At 38.2% G+C, this 19,593-nt stretch overlaps 1 long non-coding RNA gene across 1 annotated transcript; it reads right to left on the bottom strand.

The window, feature by feature from the left end:
• Positions 1–7,035: 7,035 nt before the first annotated feature.
• Positions 7,036–14,407, bottom strand: LOC115498587 (uncharacterized). Its single transcript, XR_003963869.4, has 3 exons — positions 14,225–14,407; positions 13,186–13,258; positions 7,036–7,654 (listed from the first exon to the last, which is right to left on the bottom strand). It is a non-coding gene; the product is annotated as an uncharacterized lncRNA (long non-coding RNA).
• Between the last annotated feature and the right edge of the window lie 5,186 nt (positions 14,408–19,593).

The raw sequence follows: 19,593 nt of genomic DNA, 5'->3' as shown, positions 1-19,593 counted from the left end.
AAATTGCAATATATGAAGAAAAAGCTTCAGGTGATGTAATTAGATAAAAAATGCTATGAAATTCTGAAATTTTATTTACACATAATGAATTTGTAATGCGTAGCCCCATGACTTTCAAGTCAAGTTCAATTTTTGGAAGCCATATGCAGGTGTGGGGGTTAACTGAGCATTTTTATTTACAGAACACACAGACAAATACTAGAGTGGACAATTCTGCTGTTTTAGACTTCCTTGCACTGAGCAGGTAAAAGAATTTTAAAATTGATAGAATACAATAATTTTTTAGAAATCTGTCTAATCTCATTTTAAGTCCCTGGACAGTGCATGCATGTCAGAAAACTTACCTCACATGTGGAAATCTTAATTTCAAGATTACAGCTTCCAGCTGGAAACTTCAGCTACAAGCTATTATGCTTTTTTTCTAAAACACTGAGAAGTTTATGATTTCTCATTCCCACATATAAGCATTTATATGACATTATCAATCACCTTCAACACTGAAGAAATCACTTTTCTTACATTTCATACTGAAAGATTTATTTTAAATGTTTTCTTTTTTCTGGCTTTAATTTCTGGCAATGACACAATTTTCAGTCTATACACACAGATATATTTCTTAAGTATAAATATTTTACTTACATTTCTGTCTGAAGATGATACTGAAAACATGTTGGGAGGAAACATAGCCAAGAAATTGTGAATAGGTGTGTACCTTTAACAGCATTTAACAATAATATTTAGCTGTGAAGAAAAGTAGTGAAAACCTGAGGATCAAGCAGCCCTAAATAGATATTCTTGAGCATCTATTCAGCAGTTTGAATGTCCTATTGAAAAAAACAGAGCATGCTCATGATACTGAATATCTTACTTGATGCCCAATAATAGGCACCTGACACCTTTCTCCTGTGTGCTTCACTTCACCATTTAAAAGAGTTGTTTTTGATGAAAGGCTGAAAAAAGAAACAACTGAGTTCAGGGCAACATTTTTGTTACCAAGAATCAGCACTAAGATTTGAAGCATTGAATCTCTACCATCAGCCTTCAAAACCAGTTGTGCTGGCTGGTTGTTAACACAGGGACTCAGTATGGAGCCCTGGCTACTCCCAGGAGCTGGAGTGAGACTCAAGATAGTGCCCAAGGGCAGTCAGACAACAGGCTTAGGGCCTACTTCTAAGTTTGACTTGGCTTTGGGACTAAGAAGGAGGTGCTACACCTATGATCTATACCCTTTCCCTTAAAGAAGACCCCTACTACACTGTGTAACTTTCCTTCACCTCATTCAGTACAGCTGTTGTGGCTGGCAGGCTCAGAACCAAAGGACGCTGAGCTCTTGTGTGAAATGCAGCATTCCTATGCAGTTGCTAAAATTATCATAAGGAATAATAGGAAAATAATGGAAATAGCAATTACCAGCTTACAGCTCCCCAGATGCTGATCAGAATACTGTGGAATGCAGAAATGTGTGCATTTCCCCTCCTGGACATCAGAACCCTGTGACAAACTGAAGAATTATGAGGGTTTCTGAAAGAAAAGGAGAAACATCCTTAGAACTTAAATCTGTTGCTGGTACTGATCTTCCCATCTTCTCTTCTTCCTCCATCTTCCTTAATAAATGCTTTAAAGCATTCAGTGTTTGAACATACAAAGCATTACATTTACACTGATGTTGCTAGGATTATCTTCGTTACAGACAGAACTGCAGCAAAGGCTCCCTGGAAGCAAGCTTTCAGAAACCAGAGAACATTACCCACAGGATCAAAAGCACCTTCATGGTACATAAATCCTCCTCCTAACCCCCTAAAGGACTCTTCACAGTGCGTTCATAAGGCAGAGATCTGGCTCTTGCAGACAAGCTGAGGGATCTATTTCAAATCATAGGACTTTTGTAAGGCAACCTGCTGTTTCAATCTCTTTTATAGCAGGTAATTTCTAACTCACTACTTTGAAGAATGGTTTATCAAACAATTCAAACAAGGTGACTTCACAGAGGAACACCCTCTTTCTGGTTTGCATTCTCTCCAGCTATTCAGAGCTAGCACTTTGCTGAACTTACAGTTTACATGCTTTGTAACCTTGCTCAGCTTCTTGCAGGCAGGTATTAGTGACAATTAGTCCTTGTCAGCCTTAGGCATAAACCCAACACCTGCCATGCACCCAGATGCTTCCTTATGCCTTTGCAGGCATTTCTACCTTCTGCATGGCTCTGACAGACACAAATACTGTTCACATCACATAGCTACAAAAATATCACAGGAAATAAAATAGACTCTCAAGTAACATGTTTGTACTTCGTGAATAGTAAACTACACAAAGATAAAATCCAAGTGTTAAAAAAACCCCCATGTTTCTTCTCCCACTTTCAAGTTAATATTTTTTCTTCAAGGGAGAAAAGCATTGAAAGGAAAGTTTCATTAACATTGCTTGCTCTTAGGTATGCCCACTAAAAGATGGATTGTCTATTTCACCTCAAAATCATACTTTGTCTTCTAAGTGCCCCATCTCCTGAACACTGGGAGCACAGAGAAATAGAAGCAATAAGATCCAAGTGCCTTATGGAAACCCAGGAAGACTGCTGGTGAGAGGAGGGGATGGCCTGAAGGTTTTATAGGAGCAGTAGCTGATCCCCTACAGGCAAATGTCCTTTGGAGGCCTTGCTGGGGACACATGGAGTACACCAGGCAGGTATCTTCATCCCTGGGCTTCAGGGCCTGGGCCTCCCACTGGATTTTCCTTTATAATAAAGCTTCCAAGACCCAAAACTGCCTGGTCTTTTGCCATTTGCTGTATTAATAGGAGCATTTCTGTAGAAGGGACCCTATGAAAGCAAAGACTGGTTTGATGTAGGGTTGGAAATGTCTGTGCAAAGAAGCGTATATTCTAGCTTTGCAGTAATATAGCTGTAGGAATAAAATGTTTTTCAGAATAAAATATTCATAATTATTTGTAGATAAATGTTAATGAAAATCTTGCAGCACTGACTGAGTACCTTTCAGTTTCTGGTCATGTAAACTATTTCAGCCTTATTGATTGCTTTTCAAAATACAGAAGTTTCAAAAGCAATTGATATTAAAGTGAATTTCTAATTTAGAAAACAGCCTACGCTGTAAAGGAATTAAACATTTCATTAAAGAAAAATGTGGAAATCAAAATAAATGGTGAGATTTGATGTACAGTCAAATATTCACTGCCAGAAATAAGAAATTCCCTCCCTACCCAGCAGTGTGAACAATACCAGGCAAGAGCTACCACAAGCAGGATTCTGGGGAGCCTTTCCTTGCACCCCTGTGACTGTGCCAACATAATCCATGGGCAATCATTATGGTCACCAAGCCTTTGTCAAGATAGGGTGGTTACCTCTAGTTGGCAGGAGTAAATCCTATTTGCAACTTTCCAAAAGGAGCATTAATTCCTGTGCAGGAGTCAGGGAATTCCAGGGGTCTTTGCTTATTTGCCTTCTGGGGAGAGCCATAAAGACATGGCCTCAAGATCAGGAAGATGCCAAAGGAAAATGGCTGGGACAGGGGTTTGCACATTGCAGCACTGAACAGCTGCTGATGCAGTTTGTCTTCTGAACCCAGAAGGGCAGTGGAGCAAGACAGAGGGCACCGTTCTGCCTCCATGCAAAGCCCTGCCGAGCTCTCAGCTCAAGCACAATTTGCAGCCCCACTCTCCACACATCAGGAAGGAAATAGTAGAGAGAGGGAAAAAGCACAGAAGGGCAACTTGAATGATATCAGGGAGAGATCAGCTGCTTTGCAAGGAGAACTAAAAATGCTGAGAGGGTATACAAGTAAAGCTTACAAAATCACAAAGCAGAGGAAAAGTTACATGCACAAGTTTTCCACCAAATCCTTCAAGTACCAGAACTATAGATCACTCACTGAAAATAGAAGTGGATCAATTTAAACTGTATAAACTTCTTTTTTTCCCCGACGGGCTGTAATGAACTTGTGGAATCTGTTGCTGTAGAAAGCTGTAGAGGCAAAAGGTTCAAGTAGGTGTTGTATCAGATGCTTAAGGAGCAGACCAGGACTTTCCCCTCCAGCATCTCTCACACAATAAACATGGATATAGAGGATTACAAGTGGAATGGATGGCAGAAAGCAGCTAGATTTGTGTTTTCTCCCTAAGCAGAATTTTAAATTTTCACCATCAGAGATTGGTCTCACACCACAGGATGTTTCTTGAACTCTGGGAAACCCAATGAAATTTGTAACACAGCATCCAAAATCAGCACTTGTTCTACAAAACATTACTTTTTGGTTTTTAAGTACCTGAGAAAATACTCTATTGGGACAAGAGAGCAAGTCCTCAAACAGCTATTTGTGGCTTTCTTAAACTCAATATTTGGAGTTATTATACCAAGAAAGTTCATCTGTAAAACAAGAAAAACAGACTCGAATGACATTCAAAGTTGTCTACTCTGCTCAAGACGTATCAATGGTGAAAGTATATGAATCCCATTGTGAAATACATAGTAGCAACATCACCCCAAGTTTACTATCTGGCATTGCCTTCTCCTCATCTCTGTTTACTGCACCAGTTTCTCTTTCACCTCTTTGTTTAAGAAAGTAGCTGACGGGATCTTTCAACCAAGCCTACTCCTTTGGAGTTGTAAGTAAAGACTTAGACACAATGTGAACCTTATGTTCTAAGTCCTGTGCCCTGCAATTGCTCTTTCATCATCCAGTAGGGTTTAATTTGGTTTTATTTTTTGTTATTTTAAAATTCTTTCTCTTACTCTGCTTTTTAGTAGTTGTTTCTCCTTTTCCAACCTTGGTAGACACAGGTCCCAGACTTGTCAATTCGAAATAACTAGACTGTCTGTGCCACTACAGAAACTCCTTCACTTTTCCTTTCCATCTGATCCTGACATGATGCTTTTTCATAGCCCTCTCCCAGCTACATGTCTCCCTGGATGAACCACAGGCTGAGGCCAGAAGCCTCTATTAGTATTCCAGGTCTCATTTGTGCTCATTTGCCTCAGCAGTGATTAACTTAGCCTAATTCAACCATATTTGCAAGTTTATAAGTACAGCTCACACTCTGAGGCCTCTCCTTTGTGCCCAGAGACCTTCCTGGCTTTTTGACAGAATGTAGAGTCAGTGAAATATGTTTATAAACAATGTAGCAGATTATAAATGTATTTTTATTTAACTGAATTTATATTTTACTCGCTTTCTGTGATGTTTATCTACTACTATCTTTTATAAATATCCTAAAATACACACAACAAAAAAGGTAATAGAATAAGAGACAAAGGAAAATTAATGTTTTAAATTACATTTAAAGACACAGAATGCAAATCTTTAATTCTATCTTATTAATTATTTCAAACTGCCCATGCGGTCCATCCAGCTTGCCTATATTATTAGTCCTCACTGAAAAAGTTGTTTTCTATTGATACTATGGTGGCCCCATCTGCAAACCCATCTTTGGAGTGAACATTAATAACCATTATGAAAGCAAGTGATCTTAGTCATTCTCAGAGCTACTTGGAACTGTGGAAATTAAATATGGTATTTACTAAAGTAATATGTCTTTCTTTCCTTTAAGCTGGACGTCAGAAGGAAAGTTTAATTCTCCAGTTGACTAGCCTAATAAAAACATTATTAAAATTTCACAGTACATGAACCAAGAGATGGACCCAAGTCCTGACAGAGCAATGCTTGGTGTTACAAGCAGTCTGGTTCTCAATATTTAGAGCCCCGTGTGCTTTCCATACTATGAAACCAACCCAGTAAGTGATACAACTTCTACAAGGTGTTTTTGGTAATAACATTCTCTTAGTCCAATTATTTTATATTTACACAGTTCAGTACAATTTGTCAGATATTAGGAACTGGCTATGAGAAAGCCTTTATTTTATGTTTTATTTTAATCACATGACATCTAAGAATATCAGACATGAACAAGTAACTTGAAGCAGGAGAAATTGCCATGAAGGGGAGCAAACCCTTTTTAAACAGCTAGTTGCCCAGTGAGATGGTGATCAGCTTTTCAGAAGTTTAAATTAAAATGACAAACTTAAGAAACCCAAAACCCAGAATCTCTCATTACCTACTGTAATGCACAGTCATAGCCTGAGCTAGTTTAAGCACTCAAATTATGCCTCCACCTCATCCCAGATCAATAAATGGGGGAAAAAATATTTTTCTAATCAGGACAATATGATTCAAAATCAGGTTTCTGGTATACCAATTGATGTGGGTAACATTTAGCCGAAGATACCTCTTAGATTTTTGCTTGCTATTGTTTAATGGTTTTCTTCTCCCACTGACAGATAGTTTAGATTACTTTAATTTTAAGCCTTTGAAGTATGCTATTAAGAAATAAGTCTGACAGCCGCAGTAGCAAAGAAAAGATAGAACAAAATTATGCTACACATTAATGGAAATAGGTCTAAGGTCACATCTTATCTTTGTGCCCCTTGTGCTTCTTAATGCAATGGTTTAGGAACACTGAAAGTAGCAAAACTGAAAGGAAAGAAAAAAAATAGTGAATATAAAATGCACATTATGGCAGGATAATTCATCTGGGTTTTTTTTACACCTTCATAAATACTCCAGCCATTTTTCTGCCAGCTCTCCATCTATTACAGAACAGGTGCAATTCACCAAGAGAAAAAGGGCTGTATGCTTATGCTTCCTGTTAGGATGGAAGAAAAGAGTTCAGAAGCCGTGCTTGTATGGCTGTAAATCACAGGGCTTTGACAGGAACTGTAAAGTCCTGTCAAAACCTATACTAGACACCATCTGCATAGGAAAGGAAGGAGGAGGAAGAAAGGAAGGAAAAAACTAGAACCTAAATTTCAGTGGTTTCAATTGCATTTTTTAAAAAATATTTTCTCTTATGTTCAGTCAAACATATTTTGTAATGCAAGAACAGAATTCTAAAAATAGGTAGTTTTCTGTCTACAATAAGTGGGTGACAATATGAATATTGAATGTCCAACTGGATTGTTCAAGTAACCTGTACATCAGCAAAAATAATTTTTTGTGATTAATCTGAGGAATAACAACAGCTGCACTCCATGTTCTAGCAATACAATTCATTTAGCAGAGTTACAATCTATTGATAACACCTAAACCTAACAGCAACAATCAAAAATCAATGTGACTATTAATGATTTGAATTTCACCAGGCAAAGAGAGTATTTACATAGCATGCAGGAGACTATTAGTTAAATCATGCAATCAAAATATTACCTGAAAGAAAGGTGTATTTTAGAATATATCGTGCTAATGCATGGTCTTCCATATTTGAGGTCCTTTATCATATGTATGCAACTAAAGCTCCATTAGTTTTTGTATTTGAATACCCCTGAACTAGGCCTTAAATTGAGCAAAACACCTCAAATGAAAAAGTGTAGCTTTCCATTTAGTACTTAATCCATCATGACAAACACAACATGTTCACAGGTACCAGAGTCTTTCACAGTAAAAGATTGATCCTTCACTTTATTTCCATTCACTTAGTCAAAAGTCACACATGAGAACAGATTCACCAGTAACATTTCAAGTGGTAATAGGAGCCGGAAAAAGTCCTGAAGAAATGCAAATATGGGTAAGCGTAATGAAGCAGACATCCAAATTTAGGAATTTTGTCATTACATCTTCTTGGAAGTTGTTGCTTTTATAATGTCAGCAGTTAACTACAATTCAAACAGAAAGATTAAAAAGATATTTAGAGTGGTGACAGCTTCAGATTCAAAAGATCCAGGAATTCAATGTCTGCTCGAGATATATGGTTCCATTTTCAGCTGTGATTGTTGATGCAGATAAGATTATTGCAAGCCAAATGACATCTTAAAAAATTATGTCCAAACATGTTCAGAAATATCTCAGTTCAGTCACCCAAACTGAGCAATATCCTCTATGCAAATAGTGCAATTAATAATGATGATGCTTTCATCAGTTTATTGATAAGGCAGTATACTTCTGCGCTCTACACCAATCTGCCTTTTAATACACCATTAAGAAGAATCTTAAGTTTTTTCACTGTCCTAGTGAAGTCATATTAACAAACAAAACCACTTGCCTTTTAGACAGTCGACTCTTCTACCCATAATAAATATGTTATTTCATTACAGATTATTTTGGCAAGTGAAGGAATCCTCCTTGACATACATAGCCCTAAACATTAATGTACCATTCCTGAAAAGTAGATGCTTCCTCTTCTCACTGAGTTTCCAGGACTGGGTAATACTGCTTAATTTTGGGCTTCTTTCAAAGACTAGGAAGGACTCAGTGCCTCAAAAGGCAGAAAAAAGGCATAGGCCAAGGCTTAAATCCCCATTCTTTATGTCCCTACATAACAAATGTTTTATCATTGCAACTTAGCAATGCTGCCTTCTAGGTAGGTACAATGCTTCTTCAGCAGCAAGGAGGATCACAGCCTCTGAAAACGGGTTGCCTGCTTTAGTGCCACAAGCACAGTCCTTGCACTGCACAAACTGTCCAAGTGGTCTGTGAGACCAGTTTAATACTGAGCTGAAATACGATCAAAGTTAATTTTTATCCCATGCATACTTGCAGCACCACGTGCTGCATCACTTCAGAACTGGTACCCCACTCATTAGTGTGATCTGCTATTGTCCTAATGATCCACTGTCTTGTCAAGAGCCCTGGATCCTCTGTTATCTCAAACAAAATAATTGTGTCCTTTTTAAAACTGCTCTCTCAAGAGTAGAGGAAAATATAAAAGCAGGGTTCAAGATGATTAATTCACAGTGAAAATGTTTGAGCAGTACATTCAATTACCTAGACATTCTCAATTTATACCTGCAAGGAGATAAAACCATAGTCAATACTTCCAGGAAGCAAAAAAATTTCCAGGTCTGTGGGGGTTTTTAATCTCCTTTTAGTTGCCAAAATATCCCAGTTTCCCAAAGCTGGATAGTTGTGGGATGTCCGCCAAAGTTCCCAATGAATGCCAGTTTTTTTTTATCAAGCTCAAGAATAGTTCAGCTAACACATATAAATTACTTTCACCAGCTTTAAGCCCACAGTGTTACTTCACTAAAACAGGATTCTGCATCAGTCTTAAAGCAATTGCTGCTGCCTTTTGACAGCAGTGTGATTTTAATATGAGCAAAGTCAGTAACTACCTGTCCCCTCATTTGACACAGAACATGTGGAACTTCTCAGACGAAATTTGCCATTATGCTTCAACTATGTAATATAAATTTGTAGTATATTTCATAGAATCAAAGAATGGCTTGGATTGGAAATTACCTAAAAGATCATCTAGTTCCAACCCCTCTGCTGTGGACAGGGACACTTTTCCATTAGACTAGGTTGCTCAGAGCTCCATTGAGCCTGGCCTTGAATAGATCCAGATATCCACAACTTCTCTGGGCAACATGATCCAGTGCCTCACCACTCTCACCATAAAAAATGTTGTCCTAATATCTAATCTAGACCTACTCTGATTTGAACCATTCCCCCTCATCCTGTCACTAACAAGCCCTTGAAAAAAGTCCCTCTCCATCTTTCTTGTAGAATCCCTTCACATACTGGAAGGCCACAATAAACTCATCCCTAAACCTTCTCTTCCTTTTTCCAGGCTGAACAAACCCTTATATTTATAAAGATTATGGTAAATATTAATGCTATTCTATTACAAAAGTACTATTTAGCATTTATATGTCTTTGCTATAGTAAAATTTTTCTTTACGAAGGAATTCAGAGTTCAGGAAGAATAATAAAAAATAAAATAGGCTAAAAGAATTCTCTCCCAGTTTGATTTATTGGCATACAAAACTTAGGCTCTACCCACAATTAGCTAGATAATATCCTTTAGAGTATACATTTGTTTTGAAAATATAAGATAAACAGAAAATAATTATACATGCTGATGGGTAATTTCAAACAGTCTCATAATGAAAATGTACAGGTTTATCCAGTTCTCCTAGTTGTCTTGTATATCTCTAATAAGCCAAAGATGTAACTATTTTCCCCAGCAGCAGTACCACAAAAAACACTCTAAAATCTGTTTATATAACACAGAGAGATAAAAAGAAAAAGGGAATAGTTCTTAAGGGAAAGCTTTCCAATAATTTTCCAATTAAAATCCTAGCCTTGAAACAGTTCAGAACTTACATAATGAGAACACTAATGCAAGCTGTTAATTACTTTTTATTTCTGTGAAAATTGCAAGGTATTTTGAGTGTTATTGGTACAGCTCCTCTACAATATTACTCCAAAGGCACTAGGAGGAGCTCTAATTGCTCCCCAAAAGACACTAATTTCCACCTAATAGCTATTAAAGCAGACCCAGTTTATTGGGTTTGTTAATGCAGACTTTGCGTAACATGTTTGAAATGCATCCATAGCACAAAAATGCAACTTTATTACCAGAGCTAAAAAATACCTCCTTCAGAACAAATGTTTCTTGTTACTGTGGTCTTTCTCTGTACATATTTATCTCTATGTCTGTTAACATGGTTCATCCTGTACACATACTTTATGTGTTCCCTTCAGAAGATGAATGGTGATGGCTACAGGTGACTTGGCCTACCAGGCTAGTAAGATTGCCTGAGTGGGTATATAATAATGTACATATATTATATAAAAACCTTTTCTGGTTATAATATAATGTGATATTATATATCACATATAATATATATCACATATATAATATGATGACCAGACATAAAAGGCAACTCTCTGTAGAAACCTGGTTTTAAACAGACATTTAAATAATGTCCTTAGCTCATTAGACACGCATATTTAAGCTGGATGTGGTTAGGTACCAAGAACTGCATTACAGTTACCTCAGGTTACTTCTACATGAACACAAACATGTCCCCAGGCAGCAATTTCCTCTTTGCAGCCCAAAGAGCACCATACAGACCAAATCTGCTCCGTCATGTTCACTCTGCACTTGTAGTGCTCAGTATCTATTCTATGCTCATAGGTGTGTCTTCTGACCTGCACACTTCTTTAATACAGCACGAGCACTGCATGTATTTGCCTGCTCAGGGCCCAGAAACAGACACCTAAAGGATGGCTCCTACTTTGTGCAGCACTGTGTACAATGACATCTGCTCTCACTGATCTTACTTCTACATCCGCTGCATTTGCTCCTTGTGACTTCTTCAGAGGGACTCTGATGTCTACTCTTTCCAGTTTGTGGACCTGGTTTTTTCCAGCATATGGGATCACAAGAATTACTCCAGACATCGCAGGTTTTACTCCAGGTCAAGGGCCTGAGCTGCCCTTTCAGATATAAGGTGCTGCTGTGGTAGGCTAGCTCACCTGAGCCACCACCATTCTGTTTCTGATAGAAATTACTAATGTATACACACAGGACAAACAACAGTGGGACCACAATTTTGTGGATGTCAAGGAGCCTAATATTTGCTATTTAGCACTAACACCCCATTTCCCAGGACACTATACTGCAATCCAGAGCTATGCCATCACTAAAAAAAGAAAAAGAAACCCATGTATGTCCACAATGAACAAGTTTGGTGAGGAAGATTGAATAATTTGAATGTTGGTTTCCCAAATATATATAACATAAGGTTGGTTAGGCCCTACCACCCAGGGGCCCCTCAGCTGCATTGGGGCCATTAACAAGAAACAAATATTATTTGTTATCTCCTACAAGGTTCTTACCAAAAAATAAACGTCAAAGGCTCCATCACCCTTGAAAAACTGCTGAGAAAGATGAATACAGCAGTTGCACTTGAGACACCAAGGTCAGAAAGGTAAAGCCAAGGTCCTTTTCCCAGGCACAGACACACCAGCCTACCCAAGGTTCAAATATCACCCTAAGGCTTGGCAGACACTGTGTGTCTCCTTTTAATAAAAACACACAAGCACTTACTGATGCACCCTCGCTAGCTTTGCCCACCTCAGTACCTTGACTAGTGCATTTGTCAAGTGACCACATGATGGCAAAGTGTAAGGGGCTGGATGAATATCAACAGGCACAATCCCAGGAGTGGGATCTGCTTCCCCAAACATGCAAAGTTCTGCAGCAGTCCCTGGGATAATTTCCCAAAGGAAATTACTATGATTTCAAATTGAAAGGTCAGCGCCATGAGAAGAGCCATTTGCACACAACTCTAATGCTGAAAGAAGCAGCTGTCACAAGGAGAGAAAAACAGTTTCAGATGCTCAGCTCCAGATATAATTTGTACCTTGAAGATTAAAAACTCTGCAGCTGGCATTAGTAACAGTCTGGCAGCCATGGAAGCTGTAGAGAATCCTGGCAGTCCTGAGGAGATGATATTTCTGCCTACATTCAAAGGCAGAAGATATTGCTATACAGATCTGTGGTTAAGAAAACAAAATTTTAAAAAACTGCCTAGGCAGGCTGAGAAATCAGTGAGGCCAGCATCTGCCCATGCAGTTTGAACAGGTCATCCTAACCAACAGCTCTAATTTTGAAAAAGAATCTCCTCTCCAGTTGTTGTAGCGTCCATGATTGGAATTTACAGCACAGATTCCAATCACTTCTACCTCAAAGGATGAGCTCTAAGCACAAATTCAGTCACTTCTACCTCAAAAGATGAGCTCTAAGACCTTCCACCCTGCATTGAAGAGAAGCTTACAGGTGCAAAGAAATGCCAGTGTCAGTGCCCACCATGGCACTGTTATTCTCAGTGTATCCATTCAAAAGCCCAAGACATAAACATTTTCTTTCTTGGCTCCAGCTGACAATAACTAAATGCTACTCACATAAAAGTGCAGGTTTTCTGCATTCTACCTTCATCTTGGTATCAGGTAACTCATATCTGCATCTGCCTTCAGTATCCAGAAGGAATCTTCTCATGCATGAGTGACTTGGATATTTTGTCCAATTCTATGCCATCTCTGTGTTTTTCTAATCTGCCCCTCCTTCAGCTAGATAAGGCTGCAGAGAGACCATGGCTTCTGCTTCCACTAGCTTAAGCATCTTTGTCAATCTTAACATTCCTAAAAAAAAGCTGCTAATATGCCACCTTGTCATGCATCAAGGCAGCATTATCCTCCTCCTTTGCTACAAGTCCTTAAAGTAGTGAATCTGGTGAATATTGACAAATTCAAACTAAATTATATTCAGTAGACACTCTCCCAAGTGACACTCCTTCAATAATCCTGAAGATATATGCACAGGAGAAGTTAGTCCTTTAAGGCAAGGCATTTGCCTAGTCCTTTTACACCAAGGCAAAATAAGACTTCACTTGCATACCTTGGAGTCAGTGGAGACACTCCAATTCTTGCAGCCTACTGCTTTCACGCTTGTAGATCTGTTTTTGCAGCATCTGGAAGAATATGGCCATTACCAGAAGTCCGGAGTTAGCACAGTCAGTGGGTGATGCAAATTTTTATTTTGTCAGCTGAACTGCCATCTATGGTAGCACATTGTAAAGCTGAGAAAGCAGAGAAGCAATACTTCTCTTGAGAAATATTGCAGATGTACTGGATTCTTGTGACACTGAGCAAGAGCTGGAGGAAGGGAATTAGAATAACTTTGTGGTGTCAGAGCTGTCACAGAAAACTGAATTTCAGGTAGGGGAATTTAGGAATAGGAAAGATGAAGTGAGCTGTTTGTTGGCAGGTCAAACTGAATAACACTCAGAATATCAATAGTATGAAACTATATAAAATGACAGCCTTTGCTCTTTTGAACTTGGTTTAGGTAGGGAATAAAGATTAAAGAGCTTAGACAGGGATTCTAGTATGAAAATCTTTTCTCTTAAGACCGGAGCCACACTTGAAGTTTGTTGATGAGCAGAAGAGGGTAGCTGTTCCCTCCAGTGTCATTGTGCTGTCCTTCAAAGCCAAAACCTGCTGCAGCTGGCAGTAAAACAATTCATGCATAAAAAGCAAGCTAAATAGGCCAGTTGAATGAGTTTTCTATATTGACTACCCACCCATATCTTCAGTAACATCCAAGGATTCTACCTGCTGAACTACTGATAGTTTTGATGCTATTTATTAACTTCAGTAGTGGTTTTAGCAAAAGCATCACACTTACCAACTCCAGCTTGAACTCATTTGTTATGTGTCAGTAATTTTCAACCACTAGCAATCATCTCCCACTTCTTAGACTTGCTTCAGTGTTGCTTATTTCCTGCTTTAACTTACAAGACAGAGCTGTTTTCAGACTTCCCTTTTAGATATTGGATGGTCCAAACATCATGGAGTTCTTCCATGGGGGGTTGGATGATGAACCTGAGGGAACTGGCTGATGCCATTGTAATGCTACTGTATAATCCTTGACTCACCACAAAAACTGGGAGGAGTGCCTGAAGAGTAGAAGAAAGCAAATGTCATCCTGTCTTCAAGAAGGGGGACCCAGGGGATTACAGGCCAGTCAGACTCATCCTTGGAAGGTGATGGAGTAGCTAATCCTGGAAACCATTTCTAAGCACACAAAAACAAGAATCATATGGAAGAGTCAGCACGGATTCACCAAATGTAGGTCATGCTTGAAAAACTTGACAACCTTCTATGAAGAAATTACTATCCTGGTAGAATAGGGTGGAGCAGTGAATATTTAGTAAGGCTTTAGTAAGGCTTTCCAACACTCTTCCACAAGATTCTCACAGGGAAGCTTCTGAAGTATAGGCTGGATGAGCAGACAGGAAGGTAGACCAAAAACTGACTGATTGGCCAGGCCCGGAGGGTGGTGATCAGTGGCATGAAGATGAGCTGGAAGCCAGTAACTGGCAATTAGTTACTCAGGGGTTAATACTAGGTTTAATCCTGTTTACCACCTTCATTAGGTGGTGGTGCAAAGTCTACATTCAGCCAGTTTGCAAATGACACAAAACTGAGAGAAGGGGCCAAAAAGCCATGCTGCCATCCCAAGGGAGCTTAACAGACTGGAGAAACAGGCCAGCAGGAACCCCAGGAAGTTGAATAAGAAGTGCAAAGTCCTGCAGCTGGACAGCCCCATGCACCAGGACATCAGAGGACACCCAACTAAGAAAATAGCTTTCAGAAAACAGCTTTAAAGGAGTGTGAAAAGGGGACAGAGTCAAACTCTTCTAGATGTGCCCATTGACATGACCAGAGGCAAGGGTCACAAATTGAAACACGCGTGACATTGCTTGAACATCAGGAAACACTGCACTATGAAGATGACTGAGCAGTGGTACAGATGATGATACAGGTTGCCTGGAGAGGTGCTAGAATCTCCCTCCTTAGATACAGGGTCATAGTGCTGGGCAACCAGCTCTAAGTGGCCCTGCTTGAATAGGTGGATGGATCAGAAGACATCCAGACGTTCCTCCCAATCTCAACCATTTTGTGATATTTATTGCCTCCCCCTCAACACTGAGCCATTGGGACTTTTTCTCATTGTGCCGATTCCTTTCATTTCTTCAGCTACACAGACATTTTGGGACAAATTTCTCCCCAGCATTTCCAGAGCCCTGGGTGTCAGATTACAGAACCACACAAATGAGTAAGAACAGACCTGCCAGATGGTAAGGCTTGATCTGAGCAGTGCAAGCTTCAGCACTGCTTCCAGGAATCATCATCTCAGGGACTTCCAAGTGAAAAGCAAATTTTTGTACTTAATAGTAATTGAGATATTTTTCTTCTATTAATTAATCCAATTGGTTTTGGAACACATATTTAGCTTCCACAATATCCTGTGATGACCACAGCTGAATAGTATGTGATGATGAATTATATTTTGCACCCTACCATGGTCTAGGTGGCTTTGACACCCACTAACTCTTGCACAGAACAAGAGTGGAAGAAGTTCCCTATATAGTTTGTGCCATTCACAGCTTTACACATGCATAACTCAGTTCTCTCTTTGAGACCAAAGAGCCTGGATGAGGATCCAGCAAACTGTCCCCCATACAGGAATCATTTGATTCTTTGATCACATTATCAGATACATATTATATAGAATGTTTCCAGTTTTACTATATTCTTGAGATAACAAGAAAAAATATAAAGTGGTCAGGATGTCAGGAACACCATAGATTTATACAGCAATATATCCATTTAGTGATTAACAGTTCAAGAGAGAAAAAAACATGAGCAGAGGATGTTGCTGAGAGAGGATGATGTTAATTGCATATAAGCTTTGCAATGGAGCATGATGGCTTTAGAGCTGTGAATAAGCCTGGGAAATGCAGCATTTCTACACAAGGCAGTGAAAAGGACTCTAAGGACAGAAAGAGCAGCTGCAAAGAGAGGAACAAGTAGCATCCACAGAATTTAACTATTTATGAGATAAGTCATAGCCACAGTATTGATGTTCAAGACCATAGAAACAAAAGTTATAGCTGAAATACGCAATGATTTTTCAACTGTGTGTATAATAAAATAAGAACATACAAAGACCAAGTGAATTGTTGGTCTTCTGTGTAGGAAAAAAAAAACCTATGACACTACTTTTTCATCAGCAAATATATCAAACAAGAGACCTATTATTTACTTTTATAAACAAGAAGGCAGAAAGGCTTCAGATTTTTGTGAAGACATTAATAAAACTTCCCTGACTCTACCACAGCACACAGGCATGTCCCATTCACAAAAATGCTGACTACTTTGGTATGTAGCAATATTATGTTTGCTTAGAATTTGCAACCACTCAAATTTTGCTTATTCTGTCTCCAGGAAAACAGCTCTTCTCAGAAAATGTATACATTTCTTTTCTTTTCAGACTGCTACCTTCATCAGTTTTATGTTTCCCTGTTTGCCAGAGCAATTGAAGCCTGTAAAATATCATGTTAGCATGGAATGGCAGCAGTCACTAGATTTTCATAATAACTCTCCAAAACATGTTCATACTTTTCATAGATTTATTCATCAGCAGGAAATGCAGACCTGTCAGCAAATACAGCTGCTTGGAAGCTCTTGCAAATAAACAATGATTTTAATTTACTAAAGATAGTTCAACATATTTATGTAGCAATCTCACAAAGCAATACTCTGATTATTTTCAGGAACTCCTACAAGCAATGTGCACAGTGAGCATTTTGACCTAATAAACATTTCCAGGTCTAAGATAAGAAGTAGAATAGAAAATTAAGATCTCAAAACAGAGCCATGCTTAAAATAAAACTTCAGGTTTACCTCTGATGTTTAGAAAGGAATGAAAAAACAATGCAAGACTGACCAATAAATACCAGGCTAAATACAGGGATTATTTCAGCAAGTGTAGTGAGGCTGATGAATGATGATGAATTGCGTTAACTTTTTGTTAACCCTCTCTGCACTAAGAGGATAATATGGATATGATAACATGGCACATTTAAGTCCTATCTGTAAATTTTTCAATTAGCAAATAAAAAGGAAGTAACAAATAATTTTGGCATCAAAAGCAGACTTTTTATTTTTTTTAATTCCTAAAGAAAAGCAATCTGACAGAGATGATGGTAATGTTAAATCACTGTCATCAAAGATTCTACTTATTGCAGCCCTAACCTCGAAAAATCTTATACGTGAATATTATCTTTTGTGTGTGTGTGATAAGGACTAGATTTAGTATTTATATGATTGTTATAGAGATTTGGACAATCAAGACTGTTAGTCCATAGCTCACCAGTCATACATACAACTGGTGCTCTGCTAAGTTTCATTTGTAGCAGAGATCTGTTGTATATTGATTTAATCCTAGCAAGTTAGAGCATATTTGCTTTCTATGATTTCTGACTTCATAAAGGGCAAATAATGCATGACTAATCTAGTGGCCTTCTACAATGGAATGACTGGATCAATGGACAAGGGAAAAGCATCTTATGTATCTGCCTTGACTTCTGAAAGGTCTTTGATACAGGAAATTGATCAATATTTACATGTGCCACGATCTAGATTTGGGTATTTCTGGAATCGATGTTCCACTACAAATATTTTGTCCTATATACTTAATTTTCAAAAAATTCCATTTGTGGTGGAATGATGAAAAAGACAGTAAATTACAGTTCCTTAAATTAAACTAGCTCTGCAACAGATATTTTGGAGAAGTTGACTGTGATACAAAGTGCTTTACAGTCTCTCTTTATGACTCTGTCCCAAGTCAAAATCTGATTAATTGTACAGTAAAAACCTTGAACAATCTCCAGACAGGCTGAAAATAGGATATGCCAAAAATTGTTAAATGCAAAATCTTCCAGTGCACATATTTCAAAATAGCTCAAAGCACAATTTTTTACCAATAAAAAGACTAAGTCAAAGCATAATTGATCAAATAGTAATAAGACATCTACAGCCATTTGTAACCAATATGATCAAAGGCAGAAAAGTACTATTACAAGGAATTTGAACATTATTTCTGTGCAGCAAGCAATACAGTCACATGAAGAAACATATTTATAATGAGTGACATAACTTCAGATCATGAGTATTAAAATGAACTCTCACTCTGAAAGACTTCTTAATGATTGCAAATCCATTTTCATTGTACATTCTTGCCACTATTTTGTGGGAAAAGGTTAGCAAAAGATAACTGCAAGGAGATGCACAAAACAAGGATTTAATTAAATACATGATAAAAAATGAGGAAAACGGCCTTCCAACTAAAAATGAGCAACTTAAAGACAGTGCAATATATTTGGAAACCTCTGACAGACTGAAAAGCAACACCAATTAGCAAGATTGGACCAGGATTTTGGATATTTTTGCCTGGATGCTGACCCTGCAATTCAGGTGACTGACACAAAACCACACAGAATTAAAAAGAAATACTTAATCTTTGAATATAACATATGTGGAGATTAAGCCTTACTGAAATTTGTCAGCCACTAATACACACAAAGTCAGCATATAAGAGCAAATTTTATTTTTGGTTCAGTGGTTTTTATACATATTTTAATAGCTTATAAAACTTGAACTGTTTTTGCTTCCCTGATATTTTAAAAAAAGTCCTAGCAATAACAATTCATACTAATCATCTAGGCTCAAAATTTTCCTCATGTCCATTTTGTCCCAGTTTTTCATGAAACAAAAGTGTTTTGCACATGGACTGGACATGAGCCCAACTGTGCATGAATCCTGAGAGATCAGAAATGAAATGCAAATAATTAATGAAAGACCAAGAATTTTTAATCTACAACTAAGGGATGAGATTATCCAGCTGGAGGCTGGGACTGACCTCTTTTAATAGAATAGATATATTTGAGATTCGGGCTTTGCAATTGAGCCAACTGAGGAAAGAGAACTTTTGCAGCAAGAGAAGAGGATTATGGTGAGGTAGCTGCTGTCAATGAGACTCTCTCCAGCACTGGACAAATTTTGTTGGGAACAAATTATTCTGTGCAGAAAAAATGAGTTATTATCTGAGAGTATTTATGAATATTTCTATTATAGAAAGTACAACTACTGGCCAATAGATTGACAACCCAGGCAGTCACTCCTGTCACTATACTCCAAAGTCATGCATCTAAATATGGCCTAATTTTAGCTTTGCAGTAGACATTTCAGGACAGTATTCATCAAAAGCTTGAGGCCATACATCAACAGGAGGTCCCACTTCACTTATTACAAAAAGTTATAAAGAAATTGAAAGTCTTATTGCAGAGTATATTTGCAGGAACCCAAGTCACTTTTTACCATAGAAGGACAAGGATGCCAGACCTCCTGAAACTGTTAAACACCAAGATCAAATACCCACCCAGAAACTCTTCAGGGA

The sequence above is a fragment of the Taeniopygia guttata genome, chromosome 1A (genome assembly GCF_048771995.1).
Source record: "Taeniopygia guttata chromosome 1A, bTaeGut7.mat, whole genome shotgun sequence".
In the NCBI taxonomy this organism is placed as follows: domain Eukaryota; kingdom Metazoa; phylum Chordata; class Aves; order Passeriformes; family Estrildidae; genus Taeniopygia; species Taeniopygia guttata.
This window is presented reverse-complemented; position numbering and strand designations above follow the sequence as displayed.